The following is an 11,460-nucleotide window of genomic DNA, read 5'->3' as shown; positions in this document are numbered from 1 at the left end:
GTGTCTTCCCAAAAGAATTGAAAACATCATACCATAGTGATATATGTGTACCCATATTTATAGCAGCTCAGTTTATAAATAGCCAGATCTTGGAAACAACCCAAATGCCCATCTACTCGAGGGATGGATAAAAAAGATGTGGTATTTTTATGCAGTGAAGTACTACTCAGCCATAAAGAATGACAAACTGGACACTTTTATAGGTAAATGGATGCACCTTGAGAACATACTTACTAGTGAAATAGTAAGACATGCATGTGTAAACATTGTATTGTTTCATTAGCATGACAACCTGAAATAAAAAACATGTATATGTGTATGTATATAAAAATAATTAAGATAATTATACTGCTGGTTTTTCTGAGTTCACTGAAGAGAAAGATTTGCACTGGTATTGTTCTGACAATTGAATGCAAATGTCTTGTGCTCTGGGTGAATGATTTGGGGATGACAATGTGCCCACAGTACCGTTGTTATCCTCTGATTGATGTACTTTAAAATTTTGCGATAGTTTTTTTCATCTTATTTTTTCTTTCTTTTTATTTATGAATAAAATAGATTTGGAAAATAAAAATTATTTTTAAAAAGTCTACTTCAATTTTGATTGGGATTTGTGTTAAATTTACAGATCAAATTGAAGAGAATTCTCATTTACTAATATTGATTGTTTTGACTTAAGAACACTCCCCACCTATTTAGGTTTTAATTACAACATTTTGTAATTTTCAGCCTCAAGTCCCACATATCTTATCATAGCAGGCTGGGCACTTTCCGGGTCTCTTCCTGTCACTGCTTTCTAATGTTGCTTCCACATGGTCAGCACACCGTATAAACGTTGGATGCTTGTTTACTACGCGGAATGTGGTCTGCTGTGGTAATTCTTCCAGTGCCCACGGGAGGAAAGCGAGCCCCGCTGCAGTCAGGTACAGGGATCCGTCTGTAGATGTCAAGTCAAGCTGGTCGTCTTTCGGATTCAGACTGACTTTGGGATAGTGTTTCACCAAATACTGCGAGAAGAGTGTTAGGACCTTCAACCATTGCTGAGCTGGAGTTCTGTTAGGTTGGGCTTCATGTACTTGGAAGGGTATAAAAAACTTTTAAAATTTAAATTTTTAAAAGGGCATAATCACTCAGAACGTCATGGCTGACTGATGAGTGGATCCTTTCATCATTAAAACCTCCTTTAGTCCTAATAGTACTCTTGCTCCAAAACTGCTCTCTTTCAGTTCCTGTTAGCATATTGTACGTTTCCTACCATCTTACTTTAAGCATATTTGTGCTCATGTTTAAGATATATTTCTAGTAAACATTATGTATTTGGGTCTTACATTTCATCCAGTCTCAATCTGCCTTTTAGCTGGAATGTTTAGGCCATTTATGGGCAATGTGATTATACATACGGTTAGGGGAAATGTACAATTTTATTGTATTTTTTGTTTGTCTCAACTGCTCCTTGTCCCTCTTTTGCCTTCTTTTGAGCAAAAAGTGCATTCATTATCATTCCATTTCTCTACTAGGGTAGCTGGGGATAACCTTATTATACCCAGAAATGACCAGGAACCACCTAAATATACCAGAGTGAACCCACACTGACTGTACCCTCAGCCCGACTTTCCTCCAGCCCTAGCGTGGCAGACATGGTCACCCAGCATCACCAACCCAGAGGAGTGTCAGGATGGGGAAGTTACAACAGAAAGAGCCTGCAGTCTCAGGTGACTATGGTTAAAATAGCTCTTAAATTATTCATCACACGATCACCAACCTCTCCAAGCAAGGACTTCCAGGAATGTCCCTCCACCCACACTGACCCTGAACTCCTCTGTCTGAACCCAACTGTGTCTCCAGCAGTCTCTGTGGCCCTGACTGCATAACTTAACTTCTCTGCTCTTCAGTTTCTTCACTGGTTTGCTTTTATTTTGGGAAGAGTTTTTTGTTTGCTTGCTGTGGTTTCTGGTTTTTTGAGGTAGGGTCTCATGATGCAGTTCTGGCTGGCTTTAAACCCATTATGTGTCCCAGGCTGCCTCCAACTCACAGCAATCCTCCTGCCTCAGCCTCTTGGGTGCTAGAATTACAGATATGCACCACTGTGCCCAGATCTTTTTTCATGTATTTATTTGCCATTTGTATGTCTTCATCTGAGAATTGTGTATTCATCTCAGATGCCCATTTTTGGATTGGATCTTTGAATTTTGGGAGGCCTGATTTTTTTCAATTCTTTATATGTTCTAGACGGAACACATAAAGCGAGGTATGCTAATGGTGTAAGAGTCTTTTCTTACACAATAGTATTTTAATGATATTTTAACCTAAGAAATGGATGCATATGGCTTAAAAGCTAAATAGTACTTTACACTGTACAATGAAAAGCAATTGGCAGTGGAGTATAGTGGCATATGCTTGTAATTCCAGCACTCTAAGAGGCTGAGGCAGGAGGACCCAAGTGTGAGCTCAGCCAGGGAAACAGTGACCTGATAAGACCTCAAATCAAAATTAATAAAAAGAGCCATTGATGTAAAAGCCTGGGTTCAACCCCCAACACTATGAAAAAAATCCTTCTGTTTCTTTCCCCCAAATACCAGTGCTGCTCTCTAGATGAATTACTTTTTGACTCCAGCCATTTCTTCTGGCTCCATCTCCTTTCTCTAAAAGTGCAGTTATAGAGCAATTTCTTGCTTTATCAGTTTTAAACATTATAGTATAAGGTGATCCTCCATGGTAGACAAGGAATTAATGCTAACCTCCACTGCTACCCTTTCCGCTTCTAACGTTCATCAGTTTTGTTTTGTTGGGAGGCTATTCCTTTTTCTTTTCTTTCTTTTCTTTTCTTTCTTGGTTCTTTGAGACAGGGCCTCACCATGTGACTCAGGCTGACCTCAAACTCACAGTGACCCTCCAGCTCAGCCTCCCGAGTGCTGGGACCACAGGTGCACACCAGCAAGCCCAGCTTCCTTTTTTGTTTGAGTTGTTTTTGCACACACCAGGCAAGTGCTCTATCCTGGGGATGCACCCCCCAATGTTTTAAATTCCTCTCTGGTTTCCTTTGTACCTTGAAGTGATACCGATACGCCTCCTCCCTCTGTTCTATCCGGCTATAGACAAGCACATTGAACCCTCACCTTGAAACACCAAGACCTCGGGGGCCGCTTTCCCTTTAGCTGTCCACTCCCCTTTTTCTCTTACTTTGGACTTTCCAGTTGTCAAGGGTATTAAGACAACCCTGCCCTGTCACCATAACCAGATCTTGAAGCTTTGACAACAGACTGATCTTAAAGGACAGTGGTTACATCACTACCAGCCACGGGGACATGCGCTGTCTCAGAACTGCGTTTCGATCCCTTTCTGGCAGACCTGCCTGTTTTTCCTGGAGGTTCTAATCACCTTTGCTTACACTGCTCTCCTCAGCTGACCCTGCTCATCAGATCTGACTCTTTAGATCTCCATCCCCACCCTCACCCGTGCCCCGGCTCACCGTGCAGTCCGGGTCAGGCCTCTTTCTGCTCCCAGAGCCCCCTCTCTCCTCTCCTTGCCCTCCTCCTCCCTCTCTCCCTCTCCCTCCCCTCCCCCTGCCCCTCCCCTCCCTTCCCTTCCTCTCCCCCTCTCCCTCCCCTCACTCTCTTCCCTCGCCTGAGACCTGCCTGCTCTCTTCCCTTAATGGACACAGTCACCAGTGCAGCCCTGCACAGCTCTCAGAGTTCCTGGGGGGAGAAGGATGGTGAAAGAAGAGAGAAATAGAGATGAGATGATACACAAAAAGCTGAGATCGGGTGGAGCCCTCTCTCCAGATGGGAGGAAAGGAACTGCTCGACCACCATAGCACAGTTTATTGGTACCTTTGGCAGGTTCCTGTTACCTGTGACAGCGCCTTTGCCCAGCAATCCCTTGTGTGGACCACTGGGGCTTGGTGTTCTCTGGACTGAAGCAGCCCATTCATATCATGTGCCTCGCCCGCACACGTGACCAGTTTCCAGCTTCGGGGCTCACTACATCCTCAACTCCCATTCTGCTTCCTTTGAGGTTACACAGGCGGGCGCTGTGCCTTGATTTAACGAAACCACACCGTTTGCATCTAGTTGGCAGCTTAAGGATCTGTGTAACCTACCTTTTTTCTTTCTCTCCACCATAGTCATGATCAATCACCCAAGGTGACCCTAGGAGTCCTGACCTTGGGATGGGGGCACCAAACAGCCCAGGGGGACAAGAAAGGAAACTTCTATGGCAAACTCCTGCAGTTATGGGTGTTCACGACCTCGTCCTAACCCAGCCTCTGGTGCCAGAGAGGGTTCCCCGGGCTCGGGACTCTTAGAGGTCTCAGCCCGTGGCTCCGAGGCAGCAGTGGCCTGGCGGAGGGGCACAGCAGAAGAAAGTCCAGGGACCCGCCTCTGCCAGCCAGGGCACCAGCCATGAACACAGCCCAGGATCCATGCACCAGTGAGTACAGCACCCTGTGCTCGAATCGCCTCCCAAAAGCCCCTCTCTGAACTCGGGGGCTTTGGGGGGCACTCTAGATCTAAACCACAGCGCATGGGATTGGCTTAGTGGTTGGGCAGGAAAGAGCAAAGAAGTTGTTACTGAAAGCAGCTGTGACACATTGGTAAAACTACATCATGTGGGAAGGGGGAAGGTCAAGCATGCACCTGAGATACTCATGGGTAGAGGGCGCTTGGAAGCCCAACATGGTGCCTGGCTGGGGTGGCACACACCCATAATCCCAGGTACTCCGGAGAGAAGGTGGGAAGATCACAAATTGGAGGCCAGGCTACGCAATTTGGCCAGACCTTGTCACAAAATAAAAATTAAAAGGGCTGAAGGTGTAGTTCCGTGCTCTCTGGCATTCCCCAATCCAAACAAACAAACAAAAAATTTTAAAAATCGAGGTCGCAAGTTCGACCTCCCACTACCTCACCACCACCAAAAATTAAAAGATCTAGGGACATGTAGTTCAGTGCAATCCCTAGCGCCAGAAAAAGGAGTGGGCTGTAAGAGTCTGGACATGCAGGACACCTTGAACACTCGTGGACCTACTTATCAGTCTCAGCCTATGAAAGACGGCAATGAGAGGAGCTTTGAACACAGCAATGCTGAATGAAAGCAGCAGAAGCCTTGCTCACCCCGTCCCTGGTCCCAACCTCTAAATGCACAGCTGTGTCTCACAGTGGCACCAGGAAAACTTGCAGGGGACAGAGTGATCAGGAAAGGGAGTAGAAGTCTTGCCCTGCCTGGAACAGGTCAGTCAGAGACATGCTGGGAGCCAGCCCGAGATCTCTCCCAGGGCCCCCCACAGGAAGCCAGCCTGCAGGGCTGAGGTGACCGTGACTCCAGTAACTGCATGAGCAGCAGCTGCTGTGGGGCGGAAGTGGCCCTGCACTGCACACAACCGTCAAGGCAGACAGCAAAAGGGGAACGAGGGGCTGCTGGGGGTGAGGGGAGCCCCACCCATGTGGCTCCCGCACAGACCTCCTGGGGGACCACGCCACTGGAGGTGGACAGCTGGGTAGCTGGGGGTGGGTCTTGTGGGGCTGGCCTCCTGTCACTGCGAGGCGAGGTCGGATGGTACGGACACTTCCGAGGGAACTAGGGGCCAGTGGTGCTGAGAGTGGCACAGGAAACTGGCACCTCAAGCATGGCTGTCCTTGCCACTGGACGGTGGGCCAGTTTTCCCTCTCATCACCATCTCAGGAGCCAGTGCGCCGCCTGGCAGAACTCTCAGACACCAACCAGCAACGACACCTGGGCAGCACGGCTGGCTGAGAGTCCATCAACATTGGGCAAGCGACAAAAGAGACTCATTGCTCAGGGAAGAGGTGACAAGAAGCAGCACATCTGACAGGACCGCTGTCCCCGAGACTCAGGGTCCACTGGAGGAGAGACAGGAGCAAGAAAATAAAGAAATGCAGCAAATCAGCCAGGGATTTAGCTCAGCTCTTTAAGTGCTTGTCTGGTAAGTGCGAGGTCATGAGTTTGATCCCCAATGCAAAAAAAAAAAGAAAGAGGAAATACTGCAAATCCAAAAACATCTAATCAGAACTATGTCTGATTCGCCACCTCATGGGACTGGACAGTAACAGACAGGCAGGAAGCTACGTAAGATTTTAAAAGTTTCTAACCTCAAAATGATGATCACCAGGGGCTGGAGATTTAGCTCAGTGGCATAAGCACCTGCCTTGCAAGCAGGCAGTCATGAGTTTGATCCCCAGTACCGATAAAAAGGAAAAAGGCAAAAAAAAAAAAAAAAAAAAAAAATGATGATCACCAGCTTGGGCTGAGACTCTGACTGTTCAAATGATCAAATAGCCCTGAGTCCCTCGATGTGTGAGGGCAGAAAGTGGACTGACACGGTGCTGGCTGCCTCATATGGGTCTGTTGCCCAACTTCCTTCCGGATGATGGAAAGAGAGGCCTCCCACGGAGTCCTGCAGAAGCCAGGGAAGCAGTTCACGGAGGAGCGCTTCTGGGAAGTAGAATCTAGGCCTAGCCGAAGAAAATTTCCTCCAGAGCGGGCATGGTGGCACATAACAGTGATCCCGGCACTCTGGAAGGCTGAGGCGGGAGCATCACAAATCTCAGCCTAGCCTGCGTTACTTCACGGAGTCTTCGAGGACACTAGTATGGGGGTGGGGGGAGCAGGTCCCTGGTCTTTGCTTTTCTAGCTCATTTTTCTCCAGGTTAAAGCTAAACCACATCTGAACCTGACCTCCGTCCATCACCCAGAAATTCTGAACTTTGACCTGATGCTGATTTGAAAAGAATGTGGGGACTTGGGGAGGGGGGAGACGTACTATATTTTGTGTGCTGGGGACCAGTGGGCTCCAGCTGGGAAACCCTGAGGGTGGTTGTTTTTATAGCTAGTCCCAAACACTAGCTTAACACAGCTTCCAGACCCACCAATGGAGGGTGCTGCTTGAAGTTAAGCTCCTTTAGCAGTGAGGTGTGCAGGACGTGCTCCCTGCAGCCATCAGCTCAGTCTGCTGACTTTCCACAGAGGCGTGCACTGAGACCCTTGCCTTGTGGCCCTGAGCCATGGAGACTGGAGGGCCACATGTTACTGCATTACTGAGTGCACGCCCACTAACAAGGCCGGTTATTCCAGAACCTCACTGACAGTTGAAACCCATTTCCTGTGCTGGCAGCATTTCTTTCTAGCTTTATTTTGTTTTTCTAGAACACACCCTCGGTAATTTTTGTTAAAGCCTATGGCGGAGATAAACCCTTTAGGTCCTTACATGTCTAACAATGCCTGATTTGCTCTCATATTTTATCACAGGAATAGAGTACAAGCTGAATTTTATTTCTCTCACAGTGTTGAGTGTATTGTCAGTAAAAAATACACATGCTGACCTTTTCCTGTACAGATAAATGGGAGATTTCAGACTGTCCCTGCCACCCTGTATGTGTGGATTACACAATGTTTATATTCCTCAGAGGCAGGAGGTACCTGTACCTAACGCACCTTCTTATTTGTGCCGGGGATCGAACTCACAACTGCATGTGCCACGCAGGTGCCTGTGTGGCTGAGCTAAATCCCCAGCCCTGTTTAACATACCTTAGCTCCTTATTTCCCGTTTTCCCCTCCTTCCTTTGCCCTCCCTCCATGCCTAAATCACTTCCTTCTGAAAAATATCTATCTCCTGCTTTCTAAAGTCTTTTTTTTTTTTTTTTTTAAATTTTTTTTTTTTTGTCTTTTTCCTTTTTATCGGTACCAAGGATCAAACTCACGACTGCCTGCTTGCAAGGCAGGCACTTATGCCACTGAGCTAAATCCCCAGCCCCTTCTAAAGTCTTTTATCTTACCTTTTTTAAAATTATTGTACTGGGAATCAAACTCACCACCTGGTGCTTGCCAAGCAGGGGCTTTGCTGCTGAGCTCTATCCTGGCCCTTAGACTTTGGGTTTCTTAAGAGAAATTATGAGATATTTAAGCTTGTGATCTGATTTCTTTCACTTAACATTATGGACTCAAGATGCACCCATTTTCCTACAAATAACATGAATTTATTCTTCTTCTTGGCAGAATAGTACTCCCATTATGTATAAGTACCTCACGTTCTTTATCCATTCATCTATTGTAGATTTAACTATTGTGGGGGCTGGGAATTTAGCTCAGCGGTATAAGTGCCTGCCTAGCAAGCATGAGGTTGTAAGTTCGATCCCCCATACCAAAAAAAAAGATTTAACTATTGTGAATTATGCTGCTATAAACACGGATGTGCACATATTACTGTGGTATAATGTCTTTGCCTCTTTGGGGACGATAAGTATACAAGCAATACTAGGGCTGGGTCAAATGGCTTTTCTAGTTTAGACTCCTGAGGAATCTCCCTACTGATCTGCATAGTGATTGTACTAGTTTATATTCCCACCAATGGTGTATCCAGCATTTGTTATTACTTGATTTCTTGACGCTAGCCATTCTTTCTAGAGTAAGATGATATTTTTTAATTAAGATGAAATTGTTTTAAGCAGAGTATGGTGATGTACTCCTGTAATCCCAGCACTTGGGAGGCTGAGGCAGGAGGATCGTTGCAAATTCAAAACCAGCCTGGGCTACAAAGTGAGCCCAAGGCCAGCCTGAACCACATAGCAAGACCCTGTCTCAAAAAGAAAAAAAAAAAAGATGGAATTGGCTTAATTTCCACTTCTCTAATGAGCAGTGATGTTGAGAAATTTCCCGTGTATTTATTGGCTATTAGATATTAGTGGCTGTCAAAGGAGAGGCTGGCAAGAAGCTTTTCCCATTCTGTAGATGGTCTCTTCATGCTGTTGGTTGTTTCCTTTGCCGTGCAAAAGGTTTTTAAGTCAAAAAAGATTCCATTTCTTGATTCTTCATGTTATTTCTTGCACAATAGGTATTTCATTTAAAAAGTACTTTCCCGAGCCTGTGTCTTCAGGAGTTTTATCTATTTCATCTTCCAACAGATTAGGTTTTTCTGTGTTAATATTTATGTCTTTGATGCACTTTGATTTTGCTTGGGTACAGGACCATCAGTGTGGGTCTAGATTCAGTCACGTGCACGGTGTGACTAGTTTTCTCAGCACCGTTTGTCGAAGAAGCCATCTTTCCTCCAGCATGTGAATTTGACGTCTCTATCAAAAATCAGACGACCTAACACGTCTTAACGTGTTTCTTAGCCTTCTATTCCGCTCCATTGGTCCTTGTGTGTTTTTATGCCAGTACTATGTTGTTCTCACTATAGCTTTGTAACAAAACTTGAAATCCAGGATTGCGATGCCTCCTGCTTGTTGCTGCTGCCCAGGATTGCTTTTGTTTTCCTGGTTCCGTATACATTTTAGGATTGTTTGTTTGTTTGTTTCTCTTTCTGTGAAGGCCGCTGTTGGTATAGTGGTTGGGGCTGCATTAAATCTGTGCAGCATTTTGGGAGCGTGGCCACTTTGACAACACTGGTGCTGCCGCTCCTGATTTCTGCTGTGCTCTTTGTCTGATACTGCAGTTCTCATTACAGAAGGTCTTTCACTTCCTCGGTTAATTGAATCGGTCAGTGTTTAATTTTTCTGAATGCTACTGTGAGTGGCATTATTTCCTTAATCTCTTTCTCAGGATGCAGAGGAATGTTAATCATTTCTGTGTGTTAATTTTGTATCCTGCTATCTAGCTGAATTTGGTTATTAATTCTAGGAATCTTTTAGTGGAATTTTTTAGATTTTCTATAGAAGGCTCCTGTTATCTGCAAATAATAATAATTCGACTTTGTCTTCTCTTGTACATATCCCTTTTATTTCTTTCTCTTGCCTGACTGCTCTGGCTAATGTTTCAAGTACTATGATGAACAGGAGTGGGGATAGTGGGCATCTTTGAGTTGTTTCTGATTTTAAGGTGATACTGGCAATAGATTGGTTGTAAATGGTTTTTATCCTATTGAAATAAGTCCTTTATGCTTATTATGTTCAAGATTTTTATTATAAGTGGATGTTGGATGTTTTTCAAAGGATTTTTTCTGTACTATTGAGATGATGAATGATTTTTGTCTTTACTTCTACTCGTGTGATGTGATATTTATTGATCCATGGGTGTTGAACCATCCCTGCATTCCTGGGATGAAGCTCACTTAATCATGGTGTGTGATTTTTTTTGTACCAGGAATCAGACTCAGGACCTTGCACTTGCCATGCAAACACTTGTGCCACTGAGCTGTATCCTCGGCCCAGTGTATGATTTTTTTGATGATTTGTTGCATTCTGTTTGTTGCTAATTCTTGCTAAGAATTTTCGCATCTGTGTTTACTAAAGAGATGGGCCTACAGTTTCTTTATTTAGTTGGGTCCTTGCCTTATTTTAGAATCTGGATTAACGCTAGCTCCCAGGAATGACTCAGGGTACTTCTTTCCCTCCAGTTCCACTAGAGTTTAGAGTAGTGGTACTAGATTTTCCCTGAAGTTCTTGGAGAGTTCAGCAATAAATCCATTGCTACACTTTTCTTAGTTTGCAGGATTTTTTGTCAACTTGTTTTGTTTTTTAACTGCTTCAATGTCATTGCTTGTTATTGAATTAAGAATCCCTGGATTCTAACGTATTCCCGACGGCCAGTGGCTGTGTGAAAACGGCCTGCACCACTGCACAGTCCCAAGCCGACCAAGACCGGTTTATTTGTATCTACTCGGCTTACTGACATAACAAGAAAACCATCTCAGAGGGGAGGCGGGTCCCAGTAAGTAAGGCCGTTGAGAATCCTACAGCTCCAGGGATTCGAGTATGCTCAGCAGTTGGACTCAGTGCATTTACTGAGAAAAACAAAATGTGCTGGTGGGAGTGGAATCGTGATGCTCAGTACAGGGGCAGAGTGCGCGTCCAGCTCAGGCAGGAAGACGGCGGCCTCCCTCTGGGACAGTTCCCATCGCGAAGGTCAGTCGTGCTGTGTGCACCAGAAATGACACCTAAACTAAAAACAAAGACACAGAAAACAGGAGGAGGTGATCCAAATCTTCAGCAAGGACAGGGAAGTGGGAAAGGAAAAGGGGAGAAGAAGTGACCGGCCCTAGCATCAAGGTCGTGACGGCACTGCGTCAGGCCACCGAAGCGTCCTTGTGGCTGAGGGAAGCAGCTTTCCATTCCATCAGTCACCTGAAAGATGGCCATCGGTGCCGGCTCTTCATCCCCAGAGCTGACGGTGAAATGAGCGTGTCACAGTGCAGCCAGTGGAAATTCGCATCTAGCTTTTGTGCAATATTTAAAAAAAAGTTTTCAATGAAGAGATTTTTGTGGGAAAAAAATTTTAAATAGACAGTGGACTGTCTATTCCAGAAATCAATGGAAATCTGTAACTGCTCTCCCTGTAAGCATATATTTCAGGTAAATAAGTTTAATAAGGTTTGAAAAGCATATTTTGTTCACCTTTTAAGTGAATTAAATAAATTTTGAACTGCCCCCACCCCAAAAAAGAGTCCCTAAATTGCTGGGTGTGCTGGTGCACTCCTGTAATCCCAGCACTCAAATTTCAAGGCCAGCCCGG

At 45.2% G+C, this 11,460-nt stretch overlaps 1 pseudogene; it reads left to right on the top strand.

Annotated features, from left to right (window-relative positions):
• Window positions 1-859: 859 nt before the first annotated feature.
• Window positions 860-10,980, top strand: LOC100734040 (signal recognition particle 19 kDa protein-like; annotated as a pseudogene).
• Window positions 10,981-11,460: the final 480 nt, after the last annotated feature.

This window comes from Cavia porcellus, unplaced genomic scaffold (assembly GCF_034190915.1).
Source record: "Cavia porcellus strain 051 isolate PalLab524CR breed Dunkin Hartley unplaced genomic scaffold, mCavPor4.1 scaffold_25, whole genome shotgun sequence".
Classification (NCBI taxonomy): domain Eukaryota; kingdom Metazoa; phylum Chordata; class Mammalia; order Rodentia; family Caviidae; genus Cavia; species Cavia porcellus.
The sequence above is the reverse complement of the archived record's forward strand: the minus strand, read 5'-3'. Positions and strand labels throughout refer to the sequence as shown.